The sequence below is a fragment of the Caenorhabditis remanei genome, chromosome X (assembly GCF_010183535.1).
Source record: "Caenorhabditis remanei strain PX506 chromosome X, whole genome shotgun sequence".
NCBI lineage: Eukaryota > Metazoa > Nematoda > Chromadorea > Rhabditida > Rhabditidae > Caenorhabditis > Caenorhabditis remanei.
This window is the reverse complement of record NC_071333.1, coordinates 14,168,445-14,182,111: the sequence shown is the minus strand read 5'-3', so window position 1 is coordinate 14,182,111 and position 13,667 is coordinate 14,168,445.

Genomic DNA, 13,667 nt, shown 5'->3' with positions numbered 1-13,667 from the left:
GATGTGATATGTTACAAATAGAACTCGAGTACTTTGAAAACAAACACTGCTGACAGATATACAACTGTGTTTGAGACGTACTGTAATACCGTAGAGCTATTCAGAATTTTTTGCACTGAGAGCTACTGTAGTCTGATATAACTTACCAATCATTTTTCGAGAAAAAAGTTTTCGAAATTCCATTTTGGCCTAATTTTTATAATGCAGTAATTTTTCGTAAAACCAAGAACCCAGCACTTTTTGATGTTATTTCTTCTCTGCCAGACAGACATAATCATCAGGTGCAGCACATCCTAAAACATTCCGACCCCGTCCGCGTGTGCGCTATATAATTGTACCCTTTGATATGCTAAGCCCTCCATGTTTGTTGACATGTGTTCTTTTTTCCCTGAAAAAAAGCAGACATGTTGATTAGTAGTGGTCATTTTGTGTTTTGAGGGATATTGAGAAAATGACAAGCAGATATTTATGCACAGAAAAAATAGCTGTCTCTTTCTCCATATGAAATTGAATTTGGTGACCAGTGAACCCCGCCAGCAGTGAGTAGTTTGAAAAACACCAAGCGACCACCCAAATATGACATTCTCTTGTCTTTTTGTCTACGGTGAAAGAGAGTTCGGAGTAAACAAACAGTTTTTGGCGTGTGAAGAGTTCTGTTGGAATTTGTTTTCCAAAACTCTTTGAAACTCTTGCAAGAACCAACTTTCGCACTCTTTCTCTCTTCAACCGATGACCTAAAAAGCAGGGCTCTAGCATTTCCGCTATTATGAACCTTGACAAATATTTGGGTGAATAAGGAGGAGTTGAAGATGGAGAAACAACGGGAAATGCGAAGAAAGCGAAACCCGTCCCACGTCAAGCTAGAGCCACCATACTTTTCCCTTGCACCAAAAGTACACAAAACTGTTGACTGTCGCCAGAATGAAAGTTTGTTGATCGTTTGACTGTTTCGGTAAGCTGAAGATGGACATGAAAACAACCCCTCTATTGGAACGTCATATCTAATCCTGCTGAGCTCTTCCCTTCGTTCCAGCAATTGAAAACGAAGAGAAATATGAAAAAGTGGATGAGATGAAGCATTAGGATGAATGAGACATCAGTGTTCAGTTCGAAGATATAATTCTTTTTATCTTTTTTCTCCATTTACGAAGTGCAAATACGAAGATTTAATCCTGCAGGATCCTTCTCTAATCAAAAGGGCTTGACCAGTTGCAACATGCCCTCGTACATCGGGTGGTCACTTCTATCCGTCTAATCCTTTTTGAAGAAGTGAAATTGAAGGAAAGGAGGAAGAGAGCAAGACGGAGAGGAGGGAACGTCTGAAAAAATTGAGGCAATTTGAATGGTAAATGGAAATGAAAGAAGAACGAGGAGTTGTAGATGTCTGTAATATATTTCGTTTTCCGGATGCTTCAAACAATAACCCCTAAATTTAAAATTTGTGGAAAGTTATTGAGTTATTGACATTTGTTCCGAGAAGAAAATCAAGATGATCGACATGTGAATGACAAATGTTTTGTAAAACAACTGGTCAGTTGACTGACCCTCTTTCAGGAACAAATTTTCCAGTCACTTCGTTTCGTTTCAATCTAAAAATTGTGCCCCTTATCGGCGCGGCCGGTTCCAAATCGAAGCGAGGCTGACCGTTGAAACGAAATTATCAGCTGCTTTTGACTAAGTGACCAGTGCTTATCAGTTCTGATGTGGAGTGTTTTGAAAATGCCCCGTTTCGCTCGTCCTATTCCACTTCCCACACTTTTATTCGTATTTGTTATTCAAAAACTGAAATTACAGTCTGAACATTGGTCCGTTAGAATACTACTGTAAGTAGGAAATACTACTGTTTATTCAATACATGTGGTCGTCATTCTTCCTATTTTCAAACTTTCAAACAAATCCCTCTGAACTTTGTCCCTGTGCTTCCTCATGCTGTCCGCGTGGCGTCTGAGTGACCCAATGACCAGCGCATCTTTCATGCACATGCTTTCCGCGTTGCTCATTTTCTTCGGGAGCAACGCATTCCGATGCATGAACAGTCGGAACTTTGGATGTATTTTTGTACAGTAGTATTCAGTATTCATCTTGGTTATTTCGTCCCTCAGTTTACACAAAAATACGTTCCCGTGTCTGTCGAGTCACAGGAGAATAGTTCCCATGACTCATGTGTCCCCCTGTTCCTCCATTTCTTTTTGATGATGAGCCGCCTTAAAATGTTATCATAACCTCCCTGATAGGTACCACCCGAGGTCAGAGCATTATGAGTTTTTGGGGCGGACTAGTAAACTAGATTAGGAAACTAGATGAAGAGATAATTTTCCTTTTCAATTTCACTCAAATCACTTTCCGCTTCATTCCACAAGTCGACGCTTCCTTTTCAGAGGAAATGAGGTTGCGCTTGCGAAGAAAGTGCTCCTGATTGCGTAACAATTTCGTTCCCTTCTTTTCCGCGTTTCCCATTTCTCTCGGTCTGCCTCGTTGCGTCAATGCGGACGTGAAAAGAGAGGTCAGCAAGTTTTCTCTTCTTTTCTCTTGAAGTGGGCGTGGCTTAATGGTTCGTTGAGAAACTCTGCGGAAAAGAGAGCACGACAGCCGCGCGCGTTTTCCGCGTCGCCTTCCGCGCCCCGAGTCTGTTAAAGACGAAGGAGGGGTTCAGCTAATTGCCAGCGAAGTGAGAGTCCCGTGCAGCAGCCCCACTCTCGGTCTTCCGCCTGGCGGCCTGGCGTCAACCGCTTCCCTACCGCATTCGTTTCTGGCCGCCGTCCGCCTTCCTCAACTCTGCCGCCTCCCCTCTCCGGACGCTTCTGCGTTTCGCGGGAATCTTGCACAATTCTCCCTGTCTTTTGCCGCTCCCACGTGAGCCCCCCTCCGCGAGCGTCCACACTCTTTTCGCGTTCTTGGTCACTCCGCTTCGTCTTCGTCATCGAGGCGGGAAAATAGAAGAAAAAGGGACCCGGGAAGCAGGGAGACCACGGGGCCACTCAGTTTTCTAACGGGGGCCACACACGCGGGGATGGGCACACCCATTTGCATATTGCGCAATCGAGATGACATTCACGTTTCAAAACTTTTCCGCAACACTTTCCGCGTCTCGACTAGTCAACCGCCTCCTCGTCCGCGAACGCCATCTCGTCATCTCTTAGTCATCAGACGTCTCCATTCCAAGTGTATTGTAAAAAATGAATGTGAATGTCATGCTTTCAAAAATAAAAACGAAATTGAGTGGTACCGTACAAGGCTCTCCCCCCTCTGTTCGTTTTCCATCTTTTTTTTTCAAGCCTCCATCTGTACTTTCATTTCCATCTGACGGCATGAGACATTCAAAAATTTTTCTGTCTGCCTCCAACTCCCACTGTATTTATTTTCAAATTATCTCTGCTATAGTCACTTGACGACTTCTAGAAATTTCCAAACATCTCAGCGATCTCTGACAACAAAGGTTACTGTAGGTGTCTCCATTTGTGTAGTATGAAAAAGTATCAACCTTGATTTTTTTGTTTTCATTCATCCACAAACCTTTCATCACTCTCACATGTCATTTTTCTTGATTCTTCTGATACCCGCTAATTTATCTATAAAGTTTTCAGTGTTACAAACCTAGAGTTGTTTTTTAACGCAATTATCAGGAAAGTTCTTACTCTTTCCTTCCCATGACATAAGCCGAACACGAATAAGAACTCGTGATAATAAAAACAACTATTATGAGAAATTTCCTTTGTTATCTCAATCTCGAACACCCATGAGATAAGTTCCTTCATCAATTTTTCTGTCTGCCCCCCGCTGAAACTTTACTCACTCATTTCCCTAACCAATCTAACAAAAGTTTTGAAAGTTTTTTCATTATGACGTTATTATCTAGAATTTACCTTTGCCGCCTATATTATTTCTGAATTCCGGCTCTTCACACCTTTGTTTCATATTTATTGTTCTTATTGCATTCGATTCTTACCCTTTGCTTACTGTAACTGTTTTATTTTCAATATGGCTTTTTATTTATCATTTTCATCTCACTCTTCTTTTCTACCGTATCCGTTATTTTAAAGAAAAAAGCTTAGTTTACACCGTTTTGTGAAATCTCTTATGATGCCGACCCTGAAGCTTGAGTACACTAAAGAAACTGTGTAAAAAAGCGGTCGACCTTTTTAAAAAATAGAAAAAGGTGAGCAAATGTTCTTGGCCGACAAGTAGCTCGACACGGTAAGCGTTTGTTAAGATTTAGAGATTGTTTTCGACGCGCTTAGATGAGTTCAGCTCCCGGTAAGGCCCACTTCGAGAGCACGCAATTATGGGAGGGTGCGCAGGATGACGGTCTGCTTGTTTGTTGACCGCCGGTGGCTTTCTTATCACTACAGTTAACTTCCGTTTCTCTTCGGTTACCCCCCTCTCCAAATTCGTCGTCGCCCCCCTTTTGAACTTTCCTCCAAAAAAAAACAATTTTTGTTCGTCTTTCATTTTTTTCATTGGTTGATTTTTTGTTCTTGATCCGCTCCTCCTTCTCTTCCACTTTTTCAATAATCTCCGTTCATCTCGAGACTTCGGCACATTAAACTAAACCTCCCATCAGTCCCGTCAAACGAGAATTTTAAGAGCTCATTTGTCTGCCTAGCATTTCTTTGACCCATGATATTTAACAATTTTATGGGTTTCTCTCAATCCTGACAGCTACGCTTCTTCTCTGCTGGACACTTGCTTTGATGGTTAAATTGAAGTTTCAAAAATCAAGAAGGCTGATAATAAAAAAAAAAGATTTTGACACCTTTATAATTACGAATTTATTTAGTTTAAATTCAATTGTTAAATTCCTAGAAAATGCACATGTATAAATTTTATACTGTAGATTCCTGATCTGACAATATCTTTCTGTCTAGAGTTTTTTAATTGGTTGCTAAGATGTTCTGACTAATTCCACATAGAAACTAAATTATTCCAAATACTATAGTTACTAACCATATTGTACCAGTTTTATTCAGAATGAAAACCTGATACTTTTCGAATTCTAGGGTTGAAATGATGGTCAAACATAGCTTAGCACACTTTTCACTTTGAAACACTGTTGAATATTCAATTCAACAAAAGTGAATTCTAGATGCCGACACTCTAGGTAATAAGTGAGATAAAGGTGCGTAATCCGACGGCGCGCTGTGTGCCTTCTCAATTTGGCAGGCAGCCGTTCAAACCACCGCCTGTTACATACTATTTGCTGTATCTGAACCTCGACCGTCTCCTCCCTTTTCCTGCGAAGCGATGACCAGCTAGCTGGCGGAACGCAACCACGAATACAAATATATACCGTCTATCCAAATATCGTTTACGAGTTGTTTTGCAGTTGGTGCCTCGAACCTGAGTGCGTTCGTTCAAGAGCTCGGGGGGGGGGGGGGGCTTCTCGGCAACAGGGTCAGACAAAGAAGCTGCCTGGCAATTTATTTCATTTTGCATCGCTTCACTACTTTTTTGTTCATCTGTCACAGTTCCGATGTCTAGAAGCAGCTCTTTCGACTACTAGTGGTCAAGCGCATCTTGTTGTTGTTTTGGCACTGTGTTGTTGTTGACAGCTCAAGAAATGTCTCATTTCGCATTCAACGACAATTCGGTTTTCCAGTCTTTTTTTGTTCCAGTCTTTCTTCGAATCATCATCTTTTTTTGTGTGCAAAGAATTGACAATAATTAGATGCTCATTTTTTGTTGTCTCTTCAGTACTGTTTGCACATCTTCTTTTGTTGATCTACTTTGCTTTTTTGCCGGATATGATTTGTTACATGATCGAAACTTTTTAGTATCATGTTACATAAGTACAAACTACCAATCCCCTTTTCGAACGTTCTTTCACCCGCCATGATTTATGTTCGTCTCTCTCCCTGAACTTATTTTTAGACTTCTTTACTTCTATAAACCATTGACCCCATGGTAGAAGGAGCCACGTTTCTAGATATTTTCTTATTAATTTTCAAAGACATCCTGTTATTCAATTTTTTTTTCAGTCTTACCTAGAAAAAAGCATACTTAATGTTATTCCGATTGATTCAGTCCTTTGTCAAATTTTTAATTCCTAAATAAGAACATTAGTTCTAAAAATAGTAAGCTAAAAAATTTCAACACATTCCAAATAGAATCTCTTTCTCTTAAGGCTCGTCGTCATTAAAAACATTTATTTTCCGCATCATTTTTTGGTGAGCCCGCGTTCGTGACGACATTTTAGAGCATTCCGGCGAAAGAGTCACCAATCTCTCATCAATTTAGTTGCATACTGGTCTTAGCCTAGGGTTGGTTTTACGATTACAACTTTTTTCATAAACATTATGTTGTTGAGACTGTAATCCACTGAAAAAAAATCCAGAAAAGTGACATGATACCTGAAGACTGGTTACTGGTTGCTTTTTCAAATATTCAACAAAAATGTTTAACTAAAGCGTAGTGAAGAAAATTATCCTTGTTGTGATCTACCGTAACAGCAAGATTGATCCCATTACTCAAATCCTTAAACTTTTTTCCAAGTTCTTGTTATGACATCTCATGCTTCCCTAGCATTTGTTGAAAGATTTGGAACCAGACAAAACCTTTGTCCTTATACATACCACCATCACGTCAGCTCTCGAAAAAAAACGATGGATATGACGAGAGGTATACAACAAGGGGTCAGCGACTACAAAAAGTAGAGGGGCGGCGACCGCGCGGCCATTCTTCCGGTCATTTTCTATTTCTCAAGTTACCTGGCGACGTTGGCAAGCGGAAAAAAAGAGTCCGCAAGTGGAGTGCAATTTCACCATGAGCGGTGTCTCTCCAATCTCCTAGGTTTTTTTGAGGGTCGCCGGGAGAGAAAGAACGAATAAACTGCGGAGGGACGGGAAGCCCTAACGGACCTCGAGAACTTTTTTGTGTGCCGCAGCGGACTCCGCGAGCCAACCGCCTCGCTTTTCCTTCTGGTTGACCACTACTACGATTAAACAAGTGGTCAGCTGAGCTGAGGTGGAAGGAATGTTATTCGCCTACTATTTTCATGCTTGATGAACAGAGAACTTTTTTCAGATTCGTACTCTTAGACCTGGTCCTAGACCCTAGACTCCCCTGAGGTCATTTCCCTTTTTTTTCTGAAATCCATTTACGAGATTACTCAGATGGAACTCCTTTGAATACTACAGTAATCCACACCTAATTGTAGATTCTGAACAACAATTTTTTATTGGTAGGAGTTCTTACCAAACGTCAGATTCTAATCAGACTGATTGTCTCCGTACATTATTCATGAGGTTAGTGCCTTGACCCCGTTGTGGAATAAAAGGAGTTGTTTTCAGTTAAAAACGGAACAGACATGTCTAGATCCCGCCTTTTCATTTAAGTCCCTTTTCTCATCACCACTTCTTTTCAACTAATTCCGTCGTTTAGTTATTTATCTGCCCATCCATGAACGGCTTGTGTTTACCAAATGACCAGTCAGTTCAAAAATATACGAAATTCCTGCAACATATTCTATAATTTCTCATTTGTTAAATTTTCTATCTATCCGCATTTTTTGGATCTTCTCTACTGAAGTATTATCGTTTCTTATCTTATCAGAATAGCTCCTTTTTTTCCAGTTCAATGCCTTCACACATTCAGTTTCTCTTCTTCTTCTTTTTTTGCTCCCAGTAAACAACTCTCGTTTTCCGTTCCAGAATGTTATTTCCAGCCAACCCTGACTATCATGGTTTTCTTCCAGACGGGTCAGTTAGTGGTCCACGACGACGACAACAACAACAATAACAACAACAAAACACAACGACGTCTTCGGAGGCGACGAAGGTCAGCGAGAGGGAAACCAGCTGAAAAAGAGAAAGAAAAAAGAACTGAGCTGCTTCCAGCCGCACACAACTTTACGGAACTCTGTCGTTTTTCTTGGCACGCCATAAACAAAAAACACCAACAAAAAAGAAAAACGAACGACGAGTATTTAGTAGGACGTTGGTCCTCCGTTTTGTGGCGTGGTTTCTCTTGCTGGTTTCTCTCACTGATATTTTCAGTACTAGTTTCTTTTGAGATTCTGAACTCTACAGTGTGCTCTCTTCTTCCTAACTTACTCAGCTTCACATTTCCTATATTTTGTTCATTGCTTACCATCTCCAGACAATTCTAGGCACTCCGAGGATTGATTCGTCGAAAGCTGGTATTCTTATATTAACTTAGATAGGGTTATTCCCAAGCGAATGTTTCCTCATTAAATCTAAATAGCAGGTGCTTGATAGATGTTATCAAAACAGATATGGTATTCTATTTGTTTTTTTCTTTTTTAGTTTATTTTCATATCTCAAATCCATCCTGATATTATTTTACCTACATTGTGTCCGCCTTTTTTTCTTTTTCCCAAACAATAAGTTACTCGGGATCATTATTAATTTAGAGTAGTGGACACTACTAGTCTTTCGGAGTTTGTTCGTGTAATTGAATCTCTGTCCAGAGTCCCAAGAAAGGTCTTCTCCTGCGAAGATTTTGAGACTCCGCATCCAGAAGGATATTGCGTTTCATGCGGCGCCGCTGGCAAACTGACCACTATTGGAAGAGTGACCAGTGTCCACTACCATCATATTCTAATCCGCCCTCAGGGCTCTTTTTTCAAAAATTTCATCTCCGTAGAGTTCTCATTTTTCAACATTACGATTCCATGACTATATAATTCTGTATCTTAAGCGAAGATTTATTCCAATTTCTATCCGAGATACCTGCCGGTTCTCCTTTTGACATGTGACAATTTTACGACTACATTAAACTCATAGTCACAAAATGTCCAATTTCCAATTTCAAATTCGAAAAACCCGTCAAAAAGGAGTCAGTTTCCATTTTTCGATTCACACGTAAAGACGGACGGCACCAAATTTCGAAGATCGAGTGACTACTGAAAGCCCAGCACTTTTTTGGAGGGCCACTTTGCGTTGGAGACCTCTCACTCTCAGCAGTGCATTAGCATGAGTGAATGACCCTGCCAGTTTTACGATAGTACGAACGAGCCAAAACTATCTTGGTGGCATTATAATGCGAGTGGGCGTCTCAAAACGAATGGCGAATAAAACTATGGTCACAAGACGAGGAGATGCTTGAATTGTTTGAAAATGGATGATCTAGAAGAAAGAGGAAAATGTCAGACTTTAATTAAAAAAACAGCTCATTAAACCAGAGAAGCCTTAACCTAAAGGTTCTGACATTTCAAATTTGTTTAGAAAATAGAAAGAGGTTTACTGTAGCCAATCCAATTTCCGGCATCATGTCTAATTTGTCCATTTTTCTCGTTTTTTGTTTCGGAGAACTCTTCTTCGACGCGTGTTATCCCGATTTCCGGACCAAGTGCGTAATTCGTTTTTGTTCCTATTTCAGCACAATTATTTCTTACAGAAAATAAAATCGATTTGGCAGATTATGTTTTCGCAGTCTGTCGTTGTTCGCTTCGAACTTCGTATAGTGTCATAATCAATTCAGTTGTCCACTCGTCGCGTTCGTTTGCTTCGGAAAAAAACTTTGCTTTTTCTCCATTTTGCTTGTGCAAAACTTTGTGGAAGAGGGAGCCTGAGAAGAAAAAATGGGCGGACTCCTAGGACGGACGCGTGTTCCAAAAAATGAAATGTCCAAGGAAGGATAGATGGCGTCTTGGGTTGCGCTCTCTTATGATTGAGGAGGATTTTTGAAAAACGAAACGTCCTCTTTTCTTCCGGAAACAAACATGCTACCCCCTTTTTCCACGAGGTCCTCACTTTTCTGGTCTCATTCGTTTTTTAGACTCCCCCGTCGGTAGTCCGAGAAAACATCTGACTCGTCGTTTCTCGCGACAATTCCAAGCGGCGAGCATCCTCATTTCTTGTTTTTGTTGTTCTTTTTGTTGTTATCTTCTCTTCTTTTCAAAATGCTGGAGACTAGCTCAGGCTCTCATCAATCTCGGCGCCTCTTGATTTTAGTGATACTGTGAACTTAGTTCTGCTCAACTCTCATTAACAGGTTTATAGCAGATCAAAATGTTTGTCTAGCTCATATTATTTCAACAAAAAAAACTTGTGACCCGCAAAAACCCTAAATTTGGATTTCCACATGTTGCCTGAAGAATTTCAATTTTGTCTAACAATCCATGTTTTCATATTTGGAAAGCAACTCTAAAAATAGTAATCTGAACATGTAGTTCAGCATTGTGACCGCCAGAGTTATGCTGAACAAACATCGGATACCTGTACTGACCCTTTTCCTCGAAAAACTATATTTCATGAAAACGAAACGCGTTTTCTTCCTGACCATTCTAAACAAAATCTATAAAATAGCCGAGAGTTTCGCACATAAAATTGACGCGTTCCCTCCATTCACCCACTCTTTCTTTTTTCTCGATTTTCCATTCCTTTTCCATTGACCGACCCTCATTTCTTCACACCACCTCTATAGCTTACGCTAGTTCTTTTTCAAAATTCATACGGCCACTTTTCACTTTATCATCTTTTCGAATGCACTATAAAATTTGACCACCTGTTTGCAAATGCACCTTTATGGTCATCAACTGGTAGCAATGAGGCCGCGACCTGGTACCGGACGTGATAAAACAAACAAAAGGTATCTGGAAGAGCGCCGAAAAAATTTGAGTGTATACCGATATAGAACTAGTACGTACTGTCTACTGCTTTGGTATCCAATTTAGTAAGTCATGCCTTTTTGAAATCCATGAGAATTAGATTTCGAAATCTTTCGGAGAACCTGATGTCCAGTTGAAGCAGTTCACATCTAAACGATGGTTACCAATGTTTGCTCGGCAACGCGCCATTGCTTCTCATCCGTGTTGTTTCGAACGAATCCGCGCCGCACGTCTTCTTCGCCTTTTCTTTTTCGAACTTTTGCTTCTATTTCATTTTTCTCCCACTTTTTTTTCTTCCAATGCCATCTCATGTGGTTCAAATTATCATATCGCTCATATCCCATTTCTTTTTTTTCTTAGCCGTTCTACTAGCCGGGTGGTGTCCAGCCAACTCGTCATTTTTTGTGTTTGCTATACGTTCCAGCTGGTGAACACTCAAACACTCAAGAGGAAGAGATATGTGGAAAAAAAATTGAAAAACCAAAAGGAATAGCTGTGGTCAGATTGGATACGTGATGACTGGAGATTCAGTTTCAAGACATTCTTCAGAGTGAAAATGCATCCGGAAGGAACCAACATCAAAGAAATAACAAAAAAGCAAAAAAAAACAAGTGGACCTAAAAACCCAACTCGCCGAGCAAAAGCGGGGGAAAACCTGGCCAAATGTCCACTATACGAACAGCTGATGCCAAGTGAATTTGAGAAGAGATTTGAGAAAAAGGGTCCTCAAAATGATCAAGCTGTTGGTCAGCAGCTCATCCATCAAAATCTCGTTTTGTTCCTTGAACTTGTTCCACGCCCGTCGGTCACCTCCTCCCCTTTCCGAAACCACCTTTTCTTCTTTTGTTTCGTCAAAACTTATACGAGTACACCTTCTCAAGTTTTGAGCCGTCCCGTTTTCCACTCGATTTCCAATTCAAATTTCGATACTCTCGTCTGTCGGCAGCCTTGCTCCCGTGCAAGCACCACGTTTTACGATGGTATGGGCGCCAGATGCTGGTGTTTTTTGGTTGCCGCTCCTCACCGCTCCACGCCGCTTTCATCCGCGTCCCGCACACACCCGATTCTCGATATTTTTTTGGTCACTGATGTTCACTTCAATTCTAATCGGTCAGTTGCGAGATAAAAAGAGAAGAAGGATTTGATATTATGCAACTTGCGGAACATCATCAAAAGCAACATGGGTGAAAAAAAAAACCGGTCAGATCAAGGAATCCCAAGATTTCCATTTTATCAAATCATTTGAAAAACGCTTCCCATTGTTTTTGCAGGGAGGTGTCGAGATTTTGATAAGTTATGTGAAATCTAGTTTCTAAAGAAGTTTGATGTTTTCTGAAATTGATGATGTTCCCTATTCTATATCATTGTGTCCAAATCGCAACTCCTCATTCATCCACCCCCCATTCCGGTCAGACGTTGCGACATAATCATCGGTCCCTTTCCCGTCAATCACCAATTCATTCATCTCTTAGTTATGTGGGCACATGAGAAAAAGATTATCTGCGGTCATCTCGGGGTTGATGTTGCGCGATTAAGGTAAGAAGAGGTATGAAGACATCTTACTCTCTTGCCTCGAGACAGAATAACCTGGCTGCCTGTATGACCTTTTATCAAAATGCGCATTCTCCGGAAAATAGTCGGATAGAGAGGAGAAGTGAACACTTATCAGTCAATTCCATCAAACATTTGCAAAAGGTCAGACATTTTGTTACCAGAATTGATGAGTTCCTTGCATAACTTAATGGATTCGACTAGCGATGAGTTATATTAGTAGGAGGGATGGATGTCTTGATTGGAATTTGGAATTCGGCAGCCTAGACATCCCCTTGTAAATTATTTGACAGACATGCACAGTATCATAAGCGAGGTCATAGTAGTACTGATTTGGCTTCTGAATTTCAGTTTTTCGAATGACAATAATATTTACCCAGCCTTTTGAATTAGCTGGTACCGCCCAGATGTGAGAATGAGAACTGAGCTAGTACGGTGCTCCAGCTGGTAGGTAGTCGTCAATAGTTCGTTTTCTTTCCCTCTTTCTCAACTTTTTCTATTTCTCTCAATCTTTTTGGCGGATCTTGCGGGAGCGCCTCTGATGAAAGGTGCCCAGAGGTAATCAACTGGTTAATAACTTAATGAATGACAGTAGGCATCCGCCGCGCGCGCGGAGAGGAAAAAAGATTAACTCATCGGCAGTCTTCACTCAACCGCCGTCTTGATAGGATCGCATCAGCTACAGTACCCCGCTGCCGTTCTGGACTTTGCCATTTCAAATCAAATCGCAACACGAGTGTCAATTCAGTCTGGTATGAGAAGACCATTACACACACCGAAACCAATTTTTCTCGCAATTCCACACAAGCGGTCATTTAACGAGAACTGTTAACATTTCTCAGCGCCATCGTCATCACCCATTATCACTAATTTGTCTTTCCCTTTTTGCCGCGTTCGGACGCCTTGATTCTTGGACAAAGTGAGTGGAAGGGCAGCGGTAGCAAATTGCGAAAATAGCGTCAAAAAACGAGTGAGCGAAGAGGTTTTCCTTGAAACAATATGCCCAACACCGTCAGTGATTTGGGCGGGTGGCGGGTTTTCGCCTTTTTCTCTCCCGTTTTTCATTCTCTTCCAACCTCCCCATCTTATCAATCTTTTTTCGAGACCATTTCACCTCGATTAAATTTTTTTCATGCCGTGTTCCGCTGCCATCGGTCACTCTAGGTCATTTCACTTCCTCTCTGGAGAGGAATGAAATTGAAAGTGGGAGGGAGGAGAGAAGGGCGGAATATTGGCGGCAGGACTCTTTTTGGAATACCCACCCAATCAACCAAAAATTCTCGTTCCAGACTCTAACGAATTCAGTTAGTGATAGTTGATGAGTGATTCTTTCTGAAACGAGACCGACAGCAGAAAAAAGGGTGAGAAAGAAGAAACATTGGTTTCAGCCACCTCTTCCTCCTCCCCCCTCTTTTCGTCTTCCAATTGATACCAGTTTTCTTCCCAAACACCGAACACACGTTTCCTCTCCGCTCATTTTTCCTGTTAACATTCAGTTTCCTCTGACTTCCATCTGATTTCTCCCCTCAATCACTACCACGTCTCGATA